Source organism: Marmota marmota, unplaced genomic scaffold (genome assembly GCF_001458135.2).
Source record: "Marmota marmota marmota unplaced genomic scaffold, marMar, whole genome shotgun sequence".
NCBI classification, from domain to species: domain Eukaryota; kingdom Metazoa; phylum Chordata; class Mammalia; order Rodentia; family Sciuridae; genus Marmota; species Marmota marmota.
Genome location: NW_026000240.1, coordinates 13,131,820 through 13,150,802, shown reverse-complemented (window position 1 = coordinate 13,150,802; position 18,983 = coordinate 13,131,820). Strand labels below are relative to the sequence as shown.

General features: G+C 46.7%; 1 protein-coding gene across 4 annotated transcripts in view; it reads right to left on the bottom strand.

Annotated features, from left to right (window-relative positions):
* Positions 1-18,983, bottom strand: part of Kcnab1 (potassium voltage-gated channel subfamily A regulatory beta subunit 1) — a 313,546-nt gene that overhangs the window by 28,215 nt on the left and 266,348 nt on the right. The window lies entirely within an intron of this gene.

Here is an 18,983-nt window from a genome sequence, read left to right as displayed (position 1 = left end):
CTCCCCAGGGAACCATGTCAGGGGCAGATTCTCCATAGTCCATCTCTGCTGTCCTCTAATCTGCTGCTTCATGCAGTAGTTTAACCTGTGCTCACTGTGGTTACTCCCCTGAGTACTTATCCAGCCACTATGACACACACACACACACACACACACACACACAAACAATTCAGTGTGAGCCAATCTGGGAATGTGATAGAAACAGTAGCTGAGGCCTTTGAATTTTTAAAAAATTAGCTATCAAATCTCAAAAGTTTGAGGAAAACAGCCCAAACTACCAAAAGACTGCCAAATCCTCCTCAGCATGCTTCCCCTGGTTGAAAGTGTCCTCATCCTTTAGCCTGGTGCGGCCTCCCGGGCTCTGCAAGGGACTCTTTTTTTTTTTTTGCTACTGGGGATGGAACCCAGGAGGGGTGCTCTAAAACTGAGCTACATCCCCAGCCCTCTTAATTTTTACTTTATTTTTTAAATTTTGAGACAGGGTCTCACTAAGTTGCCCAGGCTAGCTTCCAACCTGCGATCCTCCTGCTTCAGCCTCCTGAGTTGCTGGGATCCCAGGTGTGCACTGGGATCCCCAGTCCCTGACTTGCAGTTCAGTTGCTCATCTGGGTGTCCCACTCCCATCTGGAGAGTGGGGATGATCTTGAGCCTGAGGAACTCTTCCAAAGCTTGTCATGGGACAGCATGTGGAGATCACGGGAAGTCTGACCGTGGCACAACTGAGTAGCAACAGAATGTGGCCCTGGCTGTTTTCTCCCAAGGAGTACTTGGGATTCTGATGTTTTAGTGACATTCTTCTCTCAGTAATGCAGGCCATCTTTATTTAAAAATATGCTTTTTATGTCAAAGGAATTGATACTACTATTTATTTTGAGTGGAAAAATGTTTTTATAAACATTTCAATTTCTTAATTGGAGCTCATGCAAAACCTGGAAGCTCACAAAAACTTGTTGTTTTGTTTTGATATGGCCCCTGGAACTTTGAAAGTTGCAAGAAAATAATTACAGGAATAACAGAACATAGGGGCTAATGATCCAATATGAAGAAATTGATGTTTTGGTGAAATAAAATTTGCTTAAATTAATATGGATGTAGAGACAAAGGGATAAAACCAAAATAAATCTTGGAGATAATGCGGTGCAGTTTCTGCTTTCTATAGATGTGGAAATAGTCTAGGAGGCAGTTACATTAAGCATAATTAAAAGCTGAAATATTACTAACAATTGTAAATATTTCAAATATGCTTGCTTGGAAAATGCTGAGAACAAACAGAAAAGAGTAACTGCTCTCTATTTTCCAAGGTTCCTGTAAATATGTTATTATGCTTTTATAAAGTAAGAAAAGAAGGATTACCAAGCAGCAAAGGCTTTAAAGTGCTTGAAATACTTATTAATGCTTTAAACACTGATATGTTATAGTTTTGACCTAATGGAGTTGCTGCAGGTGGAGGGAAATGTGGTTCTGTGTTGGTGGGGTCGCATGGTTCAATTCTGACAGGTGCCAGGATCCTATCTTTGTCAGAGGCAAGGATCAGACTGGAACTGAGACGCTAGTATGACGCAGGGCTGCTGCATCAGAAGAGCAGTGAACACTAATGAAAGTGAGTCTAGTTGTGCATGGTGGCACACGCCTGTAATCCCAGGAGGCAGAGGCAGGAGGATCGCAAATTCAAAGCCAGCCTCAACAATTTAGGGAGGCCCTAAGCAGCTTAGTGAGATCCTGCCTCAAAATAAAAAATAACAAGGGCTGAGGTTGTGGCTTAGTGGTTAAGTGCCCTTGGGTTCAATCCCCAGTCCCAAAAAAAGTAGGTCTAGGCCTGGGCCCAACCTTTATTTACTTGAGCTGTCTGTTATTAGCCACCTTCTGCTCTAGCAGCAGAAGCCGCTGGTGTGGTGCTTTGTAATTGCCTCTCTGCAGCTTAGGGATTCCCTCTTGGCCCCTCTTGGGTGCTGAGGAGACCTCTGTGGGTGCTCAGCTTAGTGCCTGGAGATAGAAGACTGTTTTCCCCACAGGATCGGAAACTTGGAACTCAAATGGAGGGAGTCATAACTTAGCATGAACCAGGAGCCAAAGTCCTTAACGGTTTGCTGACTGTCTCAGGAGGACCTGGCTCCATTCACTGTACAGAACACGCACCAGGATTCAGGAGCAGATCCATATTGATGAGCAATATGTAATCTTCTTAATAACTGTTTAGGTGGCTAATATTTTAACCTCCATTTTATTTAACAAAGAACCTGACTCATAAAGTCAAAGTCACTTAGACATGGCCTCAGGAGGTGGCTTTGAAGATGACTGGTCATTCTGCAAGGCTTTGTGCCTAGTGCAGTGTGGGAGAAGGTGAGTTGGGGACAGAAAACTCTCAGGGCGTTTGCCTCAGTGACTCCTCGTGTATTTGTGGGCGGCTGGTGTGTGGTAGTTCCATCCCTTCTTTTGCATTTAACATGCTGATGACTCAGTTCATGATGTGCCTGAGTCATTTGAGAAACACAAGCTATCTTTTTGGTTCCCTGAAAACCTCAAATCCAGTGACTGAAAGAGACAGACAGAGGAAGCGAAATAAAGGGTTTTGGTCTGTGTCCTACTGATGAAGCGTGGAGAAGAGTGGTCTTCACAAAACAGTTTTCAGAGATTAGGCTTTCTAGACTGGGGCTTCCCCAAAACAAGCCTGGATAAGAACAGACCAGATTCAAGAGACCAGATAAGAATTTGCGCTGCAAGCCAAGTCAGCAAAACCCTCCTCACCTGGAGAAATGCAACCTTGTTCAGAAATCTGAGCCAAGAATGGAGGCAGCTTAATGTCTCTGAGGACACTGCACTGCCCCCTACCCCCAGCCCTCCCTAGAGGGCACAGGTCCTCACACTCTCCACTCCAACAGGAGCTTCTGATCTTGCCTACACACAATTCCAGAGCCTTACTCTGGAAGGTGGATTGTGTTGTTGAACTGGGACCCATTCAGTCTCACTTTTACCAAAGGTCCCCAGGCCCTAAACAACAGCAGTTGTGGGTAAGCCCCCCGAGGTCACAGTGAGGTGCAGACCACCTCCGCATCCGCTGCGTTCAAACAGCTTGGCTACTCATTGCCCAGCTGCCCCCTGGAAAGAGTTGATGGGCGGGGTGGAGAGGCAGATTCTTAGGACTTCATTTCCGTGTCTCAGGCCGACCACTACTTATTCTAAATGCTCAAGACCTGAAATATTTCATATTCAGATTAAAAAAAATTATCATATTTGAATTCACATAACAAGACATCACCAAATTCCATAGACACCTTGGTTGCCCAGCCCGAAGGCAACTGAAGGTAGTGAACACAAGGTCACTAGTGCACCTGGGTCAACTGCCCCACCACGTGAGCTCAGGGCTAGTTTTCCATTCATGGTGTCCTGCCAGTGCTCAAAACATTTTGGATTTTGGAACTTTTCAGATTTTGGAGTTTTAGATTAAGGACGCCTCACCCTGTGTTTCCTTCCCCCGCAGTGATCCTTCCCGCCAGCCCCGTCTGTCACCTTGTTTCACACCAAGTAAAACTCCAGGACTTAAAAATCCCATCGGAGCAACTGGACATAAGAGAAGTGCCCTGAAGTACGAGCTGGGCTTGCCGTGACCTGTCTGGGACGGACACGGGCTGCCTGGGGACTCTGCTCACGCTTGGCCCAGTGCCCTCTGCAGAGGGAGGCTCTGAGATGCTGCTGTTCTCACTGTTCTTACTTCTTCCTCCAGAGGCAGCGACCGTCCCCCAGACAGGAATGGCCAAGTGATCTGCCCAAGGCAAAGGCCTCCTTCTGTTCAATTCCCCTCGCCCTTGGCTCCCCTAACCCTCTTATTACCTCAGCTGGTCTGTCCAGCTTCTCACCTAGACCATGGCTGCCTGCGGACACTCTCCAGGAAGGAGTGACACAGAGTGTGAGTCATAAAAGTGCACCTGTCCCCCCAACGCCATCTTGCCATGGACCCACCACGACAGAGGAAAACCTGGTGACTCCCGGCTATCTGTGTAATGGCTACATGTGCTTAACACCAAATGGTAGTGACTGGGGAGACATTTCCTGTCCTCGAGAAGCGGGGTGGTATCCATAACCAGTACAGAGGACAATGTACTGTGGTCAAGTTCTGTAGGACTCGTGAGGAGTGGAATGAATTCCAGTCATTGAAAAACATCAAAAAAAAAAAAAAAGAGTAAGTAAACTCATTGTTTTGTCTGGAACAAGGCAATGAATAAGTGAAGTTAAATAAGTAAACCTAAGTAAACTGAAATTCCAGGGTTGTACAATGTTCCTAGTTTCCTAATACTAGATGGTCCTGGCTTCCCACTGATTCTAGACCACTGTAGCATGTATTGTCAAAGTTTCATAAATACTAAGGTCTGTTTCTTTGTCTTTCCTTTTTTTTTTTTTCTGGAAATGGAACCCAGGGGTGCTGTATCACTGAGCTATATCCCCAGCCCTTTTTATTTATTTATTCTTTATTTTTGAGAAAGGGTCTGGCTAAGTTCCTGTGGCTGTCCTTGAACTTTCCATCCTCCTGCCTCAGCCTCCCGAGTCTCTGGGATGACAGGTGCGGCCTGGGCTACTGGTGTCTGTTTCTAGAGTCTCCAAATGGAGCATCCGCTCCTATCCAAATTGCTCCAGAACAGAAGGGGTTCAGATTTTGAGTTTTTGAATCTGGGGATTTGAACTTGGCCTCAAGAAGGTTTGGATTTAGAAGCATTTTGGAATTCAGATTTTGAGGTGAGGGTTGTTCAACGGGCAAGTCCTCCCACTTTGCTTATCTTTAGGACTGATCTCAGCTCTCCTTGGCCCTTTACTCTTCCTGATAAGTTATATAATTAGCTTATCAAACTATTTGAAAAACTTAGATTTTGGTAGGAATAGATCATTTTAGCAGAATCCACACCTTTAGGACATTAATATTTTATTCCATCTCCTATACATGATGTGTTCTTTATAGATACTGTGGTTTTAAAAGGCCTTATAAAGTTTTATGTATCTCCCCATGTAGTCCTTGCACGTTTAAAGCATTTTGTTCCTACTTCCCTGGTGGGTTTCTTCTTTCCTGCCTGGACAGGTGTTTTGCTCTCTCCTCTTCTTCTCCTTCCTCTCAGGAGGGTCCCCCATCCTTTCTATAGAGCATTCCCCCTGGCTTCTCAGTTTCTTTCTCTCTCTGTCATCTACACAATAAAGTGGAAGGTTCGAGGTGAGTGCCACTTTCCTGAGAGGAGAGTGGGAAGGGACAGGAGCTCATGCTAGTGTGAATGCCCCCATCACACCGGTGTCTGCTGAGAAGGATTCTGAATCTTTTAGAAATCCAGGAGCGTGGTGAGGGAGCTGGCCTGGCCGGAAGGCTGTCTCAGCTGAGCTGGAGTCTGCTACTGTGGTCCTGGCTAGTACACTGGTGTGTGGTCAGCTAAGCCCCTCAAATTCTACCATAGAACATAGCCAAGATGATTTGAATTTGGAAAATTATCAAAGCAAGAGTTACCAATTGCTCATCACTGCCACGGATGATGATATTTCCTTGAACATCTGATTTTGAATAACCCGTTTTATTCCCCAATGAATGTACCTGATGAATAATCTACAGAATGCATGCAGAAATAAGGAAATTAACCTGCTATGTAGGTACATGTGATAGAACAAGTTTATCCTAATTTTAGAATAACTAAATGAAACCCTTCTGGTATATCAGAAATAATTATGGCAGAAGGAAGTTCTGGCACGTGGAAACAAGACCTAATCAGCAACACACAGCGATGTGATAGAAGTTACAGATTCTCCTCATTCAACTGTGACATTTAACAGGTCTAGAGATGATAGCTTCAAGAATTATTCGCTTTTCATTTTGATCTTGAGCTTTGGGTTGCAGTTTTTCTTACTGAGAAATGAGGCCATCTCTAACTATGTGGTGCATCAATTACGGCTTTTATTTTTGGTAGAGGAAGTGATTGAAAACTCAGCTGGATGTCCTTAGAGCCACGAAAGAGGTGAGGTCCTAGAGGTGTGGTCACATGTGCTTGAGGAATGGTCGAACCAGCAAGTTGCTGGGGACAACTTGTTTTCCAAGCCTCTGTTCTGCTGTCCCTGGTTGTTTGCCTTAGGGCATCAGGGCAACTGTGGGTGGTGGCTGAGACTGGGCTTCCTGGTACCAGTGGAGCCCAGCCCTTGGCCTCATCATTTCAAGCAAGACTCCTGGGACTTCACTGCTTGGGCCATATGAGCCAATGACTTGGCCAGTGTTATTATACATCTACCATGTGCTTAAAGAAATCAAGGCTCAAAAGGATGAAAACTTAATGGATCCGGTTTTGAATTTCCCTCTAGTGCCAGCCCCAGGCACCAACCCTATGCTAAAACAAAATGAAGCGAAACATCTTTTCCATTTCTCTTCATCCACATTTGTATTTCATGCCCACTCTTGATAATGCTATTTGAAGCACATTGAAAGTTAATAATATTTCTATCAAGTGAAGGAACCAGCCTTTGGGCATGTCAAAAGCAAATGTATGAGGCATAACATTAGCTAAAGAATTGTTTTTCAAATGTTCATTGAGCTGCATAAAAAATAAATGTAGCCAAACCTACCACTTCTACCTGGTATCCAATGTTTCTGTGCCTGTTACCAGTGGAACAGTTATGTTTATGCTTGGGAGCATCTGTCACTGTTATTCCAGTGGTATATTTCTGATCTTTTAAATTGTGTGAATGCCATCCTCTCTGGTCAGATAGACAGATGTAAAATCTTGACATTTAGCTGCTGCTTCTATTCTCCTGTCTGGAACTCTTCATTTATAAAACTCTCTGTGTATTGGCTTCTTGGGACAGGCACTTAACTCTACTTAAAAAGCAACATTGTCTTGTGGATGAAAGAATAAGGCAAGCAACTTGGCAGAGATGGATTAGCTTGAAGCATATTGACCTATTGAGGTTCTCTCCAGCAGTGCAGTCCAGCTCTCATGGGGAGCAATAGGTCCTGCTCCCCTAATAGTGTGGGCCATCTGGCTGCCCTCCTGGGTTCTGCCAAGGGAGATGCCATCTTCATCCCAGTGAGGTCAAACCTCCAAATGAGGCCTCCCTCATTCCCCACAGCCCATCTGCAGGGCAAGCTGGAGATTCATCCAGGCCTCCCTTGTCCCTCCCTTGTCTCATCTAACTTGTCCAGTGCCTGGCAATCAACCAAAAGGCAACTTTTTAAAACTTGACATGGTGAAGTAGGATGATTTCCTCAGCCTTCTGACAGTGAACTACTGGGTCAAGAGGAGCTACCAACCCGCACTGATCTAAAGCCAGGCTTCTACTGCTCCGTGGGCAACAGTGAGACTGGCCCCACAGCATTGGGCAACTTTCCATGTAGAAATGACAACTGGGGAGGCAGCTCTCTCCTGGGTCCCCCTGGGGTGTCCAGCATGCTTTTCCTGTCCTGGCTCACTGCTCTGCATGTTGGCCAGTACCCAGAGCCAGGGGTCTCTTTCCCTGGGGCTTTGCTACCCATTTCTGAGGGTCTTTCCTGGACTCTCTCAGAGATGACCACTCCCCAGTTTCTCCATTGCAGGGGGCTGGGGAGCTTCTTTGTGGTAAAGCAGTGCTTCTCCTACAAAATGCCCTGACGTGGTCACAAGAGCAAGCGGTGTTAGATGGCCTTGGCTTTTTCATAAAAGCATATGCAAACTCTATTCTATACCATCAGAAAGCTCCAAAACATTAGCAATGTTTTTCTTTACATATATGATGGTTTCCTTAAATCTTCTCTCTCTCTGTATTTCTCTGGCTTTCCCCCTGTTTATTTGAGCTTTCTGTTGGAGGCCTTCTTTGAAAGTAGGTGATCCTGATCTCTGATCATGTCGAAGAGTAAGGCACTAAACTGCTTGTGGACGATGCCTGTCCACTAGTGAATTCACCGTGGGATCTTGCAGTGCCCACTGTGGGGCACGTGTAGTGTTTCCCTTTGGGGGATTTTTGTCTATAACCATACTGGTATCTATTAGAACTTTTTCTGAAACAATGAATATTCTCCTAAAAAATATTCTCCGATTTTCTCCAAGGAAGGTGTGGCCTGGCTGCTGGTGACCTGCACTTGAGTGGAGAATCAAACTTCCTGATCTCATCCTCCTTCTCCCTCTTTGTAAAGTCTGCAGCTCCCCCAGCCCAGTGTCCAGCGTCCCTCTGCTTAAGAGCCTCTGGGCTCCAGCTCTGTGCTGATTGCCCTGTTGCTTGCTTTGCAAATGAGGACATGGATGGAGTCCTCCAGGGACGTGGAGTCCTTCTTCACTCTGCTCTTCCTGTCAGTCTCATAAAACCACCCTGTTTGCATCCAGGCTCACCCCCTCACACGGCACGGCTGGTTCTAGCTGAGCCACTGTCACCTTACCCAGGTGGCTCCCATGCTCATTCCTCATAGTCCATCTGCAGGGAAAGTTGGAGGTCCATCCAGGCCTCCCTTGTCCCGGACAGCTCGGCCCCTGTCACCTCCCTCAAGTCATTCCCTACACGTGCCCCCCTTGTTGGTCTCCCTGAAGTTCCTCAGACATGACAGACTTGTCCCCTCTCAGGGCCTCTGCACTGTTGTGGCCACAGGAACAGCCTCCCATGGCTCCCCTGGCTGCCCACTTGCTCCTTCAGCCTGTTCAGCCCTCACTCTCTCCAGCCACCTCATCCTCAGCACACCCGCCTCCTTCCACCTCCAACTTTCTCTAACGCCTGGCCCCTTCTAGCATCCGACATGGTTGAGCTTGTTACTGTTTTGCTGTTCTTTCCTGTCTCCTCCAGTGGATGGACTGTCCCACGGGGTGGGGAGCTTGTCTGTCTCTTCCCCTGGTACACTGCCTGCATCCCGTGGTGCACCATGGGCACTGGGTAAATGTCAGTCGAGTATGAATGAACGAGCAAGCTGGGTTGGGGCCTGGGTGTTGGGGCTCTGCCATGCTCCTCTCTGGGCCATCCTGAGGCTACTGGTCACATTTAAAGTGCATTCTGTAGGTTTATGAGAAAATGAAAGAGAACATTGGGATCCCAGTCGGCCTTCTCTCCCTTCCGACCACTTCCTGTACCCATTCCTTTCATCCACTGGCCTTTAAAAACAACAACTCATTTTCTTAGGTAAGTAAATTCAGGGCTGACTACGTTTGGATTTTAAAGATTTGAGTGTGAAAGCATCCTGTTTAATTCTCTTGGTTTTGTATGCCTGGCTTTAGTGGAAGCCATCACAACACAGCCCCCTTTCATCCCTAAGATAAACCAGCAAGACTCAGCCTAAGGATGCACTGAGGAAGGAACGGAGGGTTCTGTGGAACCTATGTTTTCTGTGACTTTAGTGTGACAGTTACTCCCCAGGTGGGAGCTGTGTGTTCAGATCCTGAGAGGGTTTGTGGGTGCAGAAGTGGCAGGGGAGGAGGGAGGCCAGTATACTGTGTGCATGTTTTCCAGGTGGCCAACTGCTTCATTCCTATTATAGTTTGGATGTGAGGTGTCCCCCCAAAGCTCACGTGAGACAGTGCAAGAAGGTTCAGAGGAGAAATGATTGGGTTGTGAGAGTCTTAACCCAATCAGTGAGTTAATCCCCTGATAGGGATTAACTGATGGTAACTGAAGTGGTGGGGTGTGGCTGAGGAGGTGGTTACGGGGGTGTGGCTTTGGGGTATATATTTGTACCTGGAAGTAGAGTCTCTTCTCTGCTTCCTGATCATGATGTGAGTTGCTTCCCTCTGCCACACTCTTCTGCCATGATTGATGTTCAGCCTCACCTCAAGCCCCAAGGAATGGAGCCAGTTGTCTATGGACTGAGACCTCTGAAACCGTGAGCGCCTAAGTAAATGTTTCCTTCTGTACAGTTGTTCTGGTGAGGTCCTTTAGTCACATTAGTGAAAAAGCTCACTTAAACAATTCTGTAATTTGTGGAGACTTGAATCTTTTTTGAAATTTATTTTATTTTTTAATTGTTTTGTGGTGCTGGGGGTTGAACCCAGGGCCTTGTGCATATAAGGCAAGCATTCTACCAGATGAGCTATATCCCAGCCCTGGGACTTGAATCTTGAGTGCATGGGTTTTCCTAAGCTTCCAGTGACTTGCACACAGTGGTTTGTCCTATAAGTGGACAAGTTTGTTTTCTGAACCTACTGGGAAGACTCAATTTTTTTGCACGTGTAACTCAAGTCAGTGGATTTGCAGTCAGGTGTTGGAGCGTCTGTAACCAACGTGGGGAAGGAGCAAGACTCGCGTCTGCGTCATTGCCCTTGTGTTCCTGCATCACCTGCTGTCTTGCCTCCAGACTCAAATTGCCATCACAGTGGAGGAAGCTGTCAGACCTCACGCTGACCCAGTGGTCAACCCTAACCCGAACAGTTATCCTGGGGCCTTGGCAGACACACCAAAGAGTACCCAGCACTGCCTGTGTGGGCTTCTTACACCAAACACCCAAGCTTAGTATACACAAAAAAGCAATCAGGCAAATCCAGACCGAGATGGTCTCCAAAGCAACTGGCCTGGATTCAAAGAAAATGTCAGTGTCGTTCAAGAGGAAAAAGGTTGAAGAATCATTTCAGATTAAAAGAGATTAAATAGCCATGACAGTCGACGTGCTGTGGGATTGTTTTGTGTGCCTGTGTGTGGTGCTGGGGACCAAACACAGGGCCCCAGGCTTCCTAGGCAAGTGTCTACCACTGAGTTGCCCCCTACCCCTGTCCCCATGGTGGGACTCTTCATCAAATCATGGGCCCCTCAACAGTGAACAAATAAATCCCAGAAAGGACATAATAGACAGTGGGAACAGTGATGGTGAGCAGCAGTTGTGCATTGAGTTAAGTTTCCTGAGTGTGATGACTGTCCCCTGCTCACAGAGAAGGGAGCCTTTTCCTCAAGAGAAATGTCACACTGAGCAAGAGAGGGCAAAATAAAGGCCAAACACTGCACAAATTTGTAAGTGCACCTCAAGGGTATTGGGGGTTGATTCTCTAAACTTTTTTTGCAGATTTTTAACTTCTTAAAATAAAAAGTGGAGGAGGAAAGAGCCATGGACCAGATCTTGCCCAGTTCTTTTTGCAAGTATGCAAAGGCTTGTCACCTCCCTCTAGCACCTCCTGTCAGCGGCCAAGCCGTGGTTGTCACCTGTCATTAGGCATCTATGTTCCTACAAGTGCAAACACCGAATGGCAGCAACCACAGCCTCAAATCATTTGTACTGGGCATTACAGTTTCCACTTATGGGATCTTTTTAATCCTTACAACAGTGTTGGAATAGCCGGGGGACGGAAGTCAGCCCTTCCCATCTTACAAGTGCAGAACCGAGACACAGAGAGCCCCAGCAGCTCAGCCAATGGAGCAGACCTGACACCAGCACTTCTGTCCTCAGACTGTGTTTTCACAACACATTAAATTCCCAGAAGGAGTTGAATAAAACCACTGCCTCTCTTATTACTTCTTTTTGTGCACAGAGAAGGAGCCTAGAAGGTATTGGTTTATGACCTTGGCTGGGCGTTGGAGGTTAGCAAGGACACAGGCGGCTCTGCTCACCCCAATGCGTCAGCCTGTGGAAGGGCCTGGAGCTGCCGGGCTCCCAGCCTCACCTGTGTGGCCCACGAGCTCCAGGTGGCAACACTGTCTCCAGTCCCTGCCCCTGTCGCTGCAGATGGCCACAGTACAATAAGGAACTTCCAGAATCTTCCCGAGGCTGAGTAGATGGGTTCTCAGGATGTGGAACTGTCTTGTCAGCATCCCAGACACCTTCAGGGACGTGCCAACTCACAGAGCAGGTGCAGCCAGTCACACAGCCCGAGCAGCTGTTTCCACCTGATAGCTGGGGAACAGAAGGAGCTCTTCTCTCCCTCTTTTCTTAACCAAAAATGATTTAAGGAAAAAAGAAGAGAGAAGGTGCTTTGCAAATGTGAAGTCCAGGATACATCGCGGGAGGTGTGAAGGCCCAGACGGACGCCCCGCCTGGTTTCTCCTTGAGGCTCTCTCAGGTTAGAGGCTGGATCTCTACCTCACCACTGAGCAAAGATGTGAGAAGAACAGGGGACGGGAGGCGAAGCAGCTGAAGTGCATAGACTATCAGCACAGCCAGTCCTTCCCAGGATCCCCGCCACCAGACTTCAAGGAATGAGGCTGGGAATTCTCATTTCCAACAAAAGCACAAAGTAGAGCGCCATGCCACCAGAGTGTCTTCCGGAACAGTTGTCTTCAGAACCGGTCTTCACAGGTTTTCTGCAGCCTGGGCCGTCACCTTTTCAGGGTGCTCTAGAGGCTGTTTTTCTAAAGCTCAGCTCTCACTACGGAACCCAGATGGAAGAAATCGTGTGTTACCCAGGGCTGCACACCAGGGGGGTCCACATTCAGCACTCTGAGGCCTTTGTGAACTCTGGAATGTTTTCATCAGGCCTAGAAGATTCTTCAGACCTGAGGCCGCATACCAGCAACTCTGAGCGGAGAATTCACTGTGTTACTTAAGATCATTCAGTTCTGCTCAAGAGGGTCAAAGAGATGAACCAGGAGGTGACAACACCAGGCATAGAAGCAAGGGACTGGTGAGAAGGCGGAGAAGGCATAGGAAGGAGCAGGGATGATTGACCACCGTGGAGAGTGCGGGGACAGGGGGACGGATGGGAAGACACAGTATCACAACACATTCACTTGCACTTTTGAAATAGAGTAAGTACGGGCTGGGGATACAGGGACATAGTTCAGTTGGTAGAATGCTTGCCTTGAATGCACAAGGCCCTGGGTTCGATCCTCAGCACCACACACACACACACACACACACACAAAAAAAAAGAAATAGAGTAAGTACCGTGGAACCCATGGCAACTAAATCAGCCATCTCCTGGTGACCCCCATTCTTTGAAAATCCTTTGCAGAGGAAATGCACGTAGTCCTTAGCTGTGAGTTCCAGGTGATTGCCCTAGGAGTTTCCAAGACCAAGGGTTCTGTGACCTGGGCACCTGGTCTGCGCTTGCTTGCTCAAACCTCAAATCTGGTCCTCACAGCAGCACCACTGTGAAACCCACCGTGGCAGAGAGGTCAGGTCAGCACTGCGCGCCCTCAGGGCTGGGTACCTGGCTCCTTCCACACCCTGGGGTTTATCCTAATTGTTTTAGCTGCCCCTATCTCTCCTCTGACTCCTCACGATGCATTTTAATTGACTCGATAAACGTGATTCATGCATCTTACTTTTTTTGGTGTGAGCTTTCTTGAAACCTCTAGGATTACAGGTGGATGTTCAGAGACTACATTGTATTGAGGCAGTTTCTTAGGTGAAAAATTTACAGGGCTGTGGTGAGCCGTTCTAATTAGACCGTGGCAGCCATTAGAAGATGGCGCCGGCTTCCACTGTGGCCTGTGATAAACAACTCTTTTATGGAGAATTGGCGCGCAATCCCTTACCACCCTATGAGAAAGATCCACGTGGCAGCTTAGGATTGGTATGCGGGAGGCTTTATTAGGCTGTGCTTGGGCGTGGCGGGCGCGGGTCGCTAGAAGATGATACTTGAATCAAGGCCTGAATAAACTGCTGAAAGAAGAATCCTGTGTCGTGTTTTCCCTTGCTGGCGAGGGGTCGCGACACAGGGCGACCCTTTGACTATGCAAACAGCAACCCAAACAAAACTGATGGCTCTTACACTTTTTCTGGGGGCCGGCAGGGATTAATCCCAGGGGCACTTAACCACGGAGCCACATCCCCAGCCCTTTTTATTTTTTATTTTGAGATAGGGCCTTGCCAAGTTGCTGAGGCTGGCTTTGAACTTGTGATCCTCCTGTCTTGGCTGGTATTACAAGTGTGAGCCACCAGACCCAGCTTGATAGCTCTTCCTTTTTGAGCAGTCACCCAAAGCATTTTGCATATTTTATCTCAAATAATCCTCACACTGACCCTATAGAGTGGATAGTATGACCTGCGTTTTACAGACAAGGAAATGGAGAAGTTCATTACCTTGCCAAAGATCAATTAGCTAGCAACAGAAGGAGGCCTTGACCTGGGGTCTAACTCTAAAGCCAAACCCATTCTATTTGGGGGAGCCAATCTATTCCCCAATATCTTCTTGATCCCCCTATCTAAAGTCTGCCCCACACTTTTCTACCCTGCTGGGATTTATCTTTTTCTCACACTATTATCATCATGTAATGTAATTCTTACTCTTATTTTCTTTTTCCCCAGGAGTGTGATTTCTGTTTGCCTGTCCTATGACCCTTTGCTTCTCCCTGTGCCCAGAAGAGTGCTTGGTCCCAACAGATGTCCATTTAAATAAACAGCAAGTGTTCATTTAGTTGTCAACTGAATGAATGAGTTAATCCTAAAATGGGGGCTTTTTCCTAGAGAAATCTCTGAAAGTAGGCCGGGCAAGGGATCTCCTTTCAGGCATGACTGAAAATTTATGACTAAATTAAAGGACAGAACAAAATCTCCACAAGAACAAGTGAGTTAGAAGGAAGTTTGATTGCCAGCCCTGCAGCTTGGCTGGCTTTGGTTGATGTCTTTCCATCTTGCTGTGGTTTCGGGGCCTCAGGCTTCTGCCATGGCTACGTCTGAGAAGAGATTCGGAGAAGGTGGGGGGTTCTCTGCCTGTGCATCACGCGGGGCCTCTGGAGCGGGGCTGGTGTAGGTCTGTGCCTACGTGCTGCCCCACTTAGGTGGCGCTGGGAGCATCCTCTTCATTTGGGGTTGGAAGCAGGCTCAGCTCCGAGGGAACCTGCCCAGGTGAACAGTTGGGTGGAAGCAGTCAGGATTTGAAGCTGTGTCCAGCTCATGCCCAGGTCCACACTTCAGAAACACTCTTCCAATGAGGAGGCCGCAATGACAGAAACAGCAGCTTGTCCAGAGGATCGAACCAGAGACTGGAAGAGTTCAACCCCACCCTACGATCTTTCCTAGGGTGAATGGAATGAAATCCTCTTTTTATGACATGACTTGTCCTGTAAAGGAGGAAGTATCAGTTTATTTTAGACCAATTAGATAAAGATAAGGCTCAAGTATCAGTAAAATTTTGGTGAGTTCACAGTTAAAATGGAAATAAACTCCTTTAGTAAACTTGGAACCTTTTTTTTTTTTTTTTTGTGCCACAGGCTTGGTAGGGTCTGGCTCATCTTCTTGGATCGGAAAGTCATTTTCTCCAAATTAATTTCTTGAAAACTCAGCTGTCTCAGTCTTTCAAGCCAGGAGGCTAAATTGATCTGATGGACACAAAGGCCCCTAGGAGCATCCCGGCCAGGGTCATAAATGAAATGTGTTAAATCATTTTAATTTGACATAGTGCTCCGTGGGGACACCTGTACACTAATGGATCATTCTGCATTCATTTCTGCTCCCAGTACCTGGATGCTCCTGTTTTTGCAGATAAGGAGAAGCAGGATGCAAGAGTGTCTTGGGGCTGTTTGCCAACAACCTGTCCATCTTAACATCACCTTGAAATATGTTGAACTAGACCAATATCAGAATGCTTATGGATGTCAGGGCTTGATGGATCTTCAGGTAGAGAAATATGAGATTGGATCAGTTTAACCTTAGAGCTTCATTCGTTTAATTCCCCCAAAACTTGTTCCTTCATTCATCCAATCAGCCATCCCTCCATCCAGTAATTATTTGTTGAATACCTATTATGTGCCTTCGGCTCTGTAAAGCTGGAAATAAAGTTTATAGACTCATGTAATCCAACAGAACAGCTCCTAGCCACATGTGGCCAGGAATTTGAAATGTGCTGGCCCAAATTAAGGTGAACCCATGGATTTCAAAGACTTAGTGTAAAAATCATATGAACTATCTCATTCATAATTTTATATTGTATACATGTGGCATTTTTTTGATATACGGGGTTAAAGTACAAATAATATTGCAATTAATTTCTTTCTTTTTTAAATATGGTTAATGGGACATCCAACTGCACAGGTGGCTTGCATTATGTTCCTGTTGGGTAGCATGGTCATACTACTGCAGAAGACTTCTGCCTGCTAGTCTCATTTTTTTTTTTTGGTTGGGGGAAGGGGATACCAGGGATTGAACTCAGGGGCACTTCACCACTGAGCCACATTCCCAGCCCTATTTTGCATTTTATTTAGAAACAGGGTCTCACTGGGTTACTTAGTGCCTCAATTTTGCTGAGGTTGGCTTTGAACTGGTGGTCCTCCTGCCTCAGCCTCCCTAGCTGCTGGGATTACAGGTGTGCAATGCTGCACCCTGCTAGTCTCGTGGTTTTTGAGACAGGTTGAGGGCACCTTCCAGGAAAGAAAATAAAACATAAAGGCAGATGGGCTGATCAGTTGTGATTAAGTAATTTTTCCAGGTTTTAGGTGTTTAAATATTTGTTCTGAAAATTTCACTTTGGAAGTTAAATGCCTAGGTTCAGTGTTCAGGGATGAGTAAAATATTGATAGTTTGGGATGTTGCATGCAGTTTTTTTTTTCTAGCATTTTCAGAGTTGCCAATGCATATCTTAGATTCCGGAATATCCTTCTGTAAGCTCTTGTTTGCATATGGCAACACTAAAAATGATGCCTTAGGAGGAAGTGAGACTTTTCTGTTACTAGAGTGGGCTGTTTGACCTGAAATTATGGGAAGTAAGTAAAGTTAACTCTTATTGGAAATTAAGACACCTGGGTCGCTTGATGCCAGCGCTAATCTCCAAGAAGGAAAATAAAATATCAAACTGTAATGAGTATGGAAATAATATTCAGTGACTCGGGAATTCTAAGAGATAAGCTAGTTTGGGCAAACAAGCTCTAGATGGAAAGTAAGGAGACTCAATTTCAAGTATTTTTTAAATTAAAAATTATTTGAAGTTTAATTCAACTTAAAAATCATCCTATTCTGAGACGAGGATGTTTTACAAGGCTGACCCACTGAACCAGGTCTCCTCTCTTTGCTGCCGCTCACGAGCAGCACCGTCGACAGTCTCCTTTGGAGCCATAGGCAACTCCATCACTTTCTTCCTGGAGCAGGGAATGGGGCCTGGCGTTTGGGAGCCAGACCACAGCGCCTAGCACAGTCCCCAGGTGCCGTCTTTGTACGTTTAGCACGACTTCGGCTGCCCTGGACTTTCTCTTGTCTGGTGAGAGAAGATGTGGAAACACACACTGGGGATTCATGAAGGTGAGGCAGCTGTGCGTTTACGTTTCATAGAGCATAAGGAACTAGGAGTAATTCCACCGGGAGGGACAGTGTCATAAGAAAGAAGAAATGGAATGCGGGGCTGATTTTTTCCTAGGGCTGGAAAACATGCCATCCTTGCCAGATATCGTAGCAGAGACAGATGGCGAGGCAGATGCTGGGGAAGAAAAATGACTTACTACTAGGTGAACCAGAAAAAACGAACGAGCAGGACAGAGGAGAGAGCACCCCTCTGCTGTCAGGAACGTCTCTCCCTGGCCCTACACGGTCTGATTGTGCCGTCGGGTGGCAGATTGCAGGGAAATGCTTCGCGCCTTCCTGCCCACCGCACCCTTGGCATTCACAGCCATCCATTGTGGAGCTTGCTCTTTGCATGCTGGTTTTCCAGGGAAGAGTGGGAGGCTGAGGCTAATTGGCTCTGGGAGGCCAGGAGATGGTGAGGGAGACACTGCTGCTGGGCTTTTTTCTGGCTCCGTTGGTTGTACATGGCATTACAGAAACTGGATGGAACCCATCCTGGTTTAACTTAGGAATCCCCGATGAACATCGTCCCAGGGTACGAATCACACCAGTGGGGATGGAATTCTAGGCACGTTCAAGCGGAAGTCCTTTGAAATGTGACTTGGAGATGCCGATGTGGGCACATGTGACCCTGGCCACTTGCAGGGTTAGATCTGGGCTAGATCCGCACTCTTGAATGCTATGCCAATGGGTAATCAGTGATGGGCATGAGAGAGTTGACTTGGGCTGGGCTCTCATCTGGAAAGTGCTTGGGTCCCCAGGTGTAATATAAATGCTTCAGGAAAATTGTAAGTAAATGTGTGTTATGACTTCATGGAGTTGACAAGGAGTGGCTGGAACCATCTGCAGAGGCTGAGGATCTACAGTTTATACATGCAGATTTTATGCATGAATGTTAGACCATGCATGATTGGCAATCACTACGCCATCGCCTGTATTAAACAGAGATGGATGTCACTGAGCCTAAAATAGCCACTGTGAGCTGTCGGAAGGAGAAAACTGTGTGAACGAGATTAAGGATTCCCCTGCCATTAGAAACAAAGTGCTGACAAGTATCTGATGGTGGTTTTGTCACTGTATCTGGTGAAGAAATTAAATAAATAACTAATGGCTGTAGAGTAACACTGAATAACAGTTACTGATGGGTTTTGAAGGGTAACTTTGGTTATTACAACATTGACCTTATGTAAGCTGTAGAAACTCTAGGGGCGTCTACCTCTTTGGGTAAATCTCACTGCATGTATACAGCTTCCTTTTACACACACACACACACAATTTACCAAATCATTGCAAAAAACAAATCTTAACAATATGGAATCCAGAAATAGTGAAGACTTCATCTGTCCCCGAGGTTTGGAGGAGCAGATGCAGCCAGGTCCACCTTGGCTCTTTGCTTCCTATGTCTTGAACAGGACTTTTCTTGTTATAGTAAAGCAGGAAAAAATTAATTGTAAAGAACGTGTTTCCAGAGACTTGTCCCAAGCTCTGGCATTTCCAGGGGGCCCACCTGGGACCGACAGGTGCCCTGAGTCGGAGGACACCATTTCTGAGGGCTGTTTCCGTCTAGCAGGTGAGAACCGCCCATGGAGCACCTTTGCTGAGTTCTCCAAAAGAAGCCTCAGAGCGTGGTGGGCCCGCTGGGGTGGGCCTCTCACCAGGCATGCGGGCCAGCAGGTGACCTCCTGCCCTGTTACCACGCTCCTGGCCCTTACCCACCCGTGGCCAATCTCCATTTCTTTCTTTCTTTCTTTTTTTTTTTTAGAGAGAGAGAGAGAGAGAGAGAGAGAGAGTGTGTGTGTGTGTGTGTGAGAGAGAGAGAGAGAGAGAGAGAGAGAGAGAGAGATGAGGAATGGAATTGGAAGTTTTAAGATTTTTTATTTAT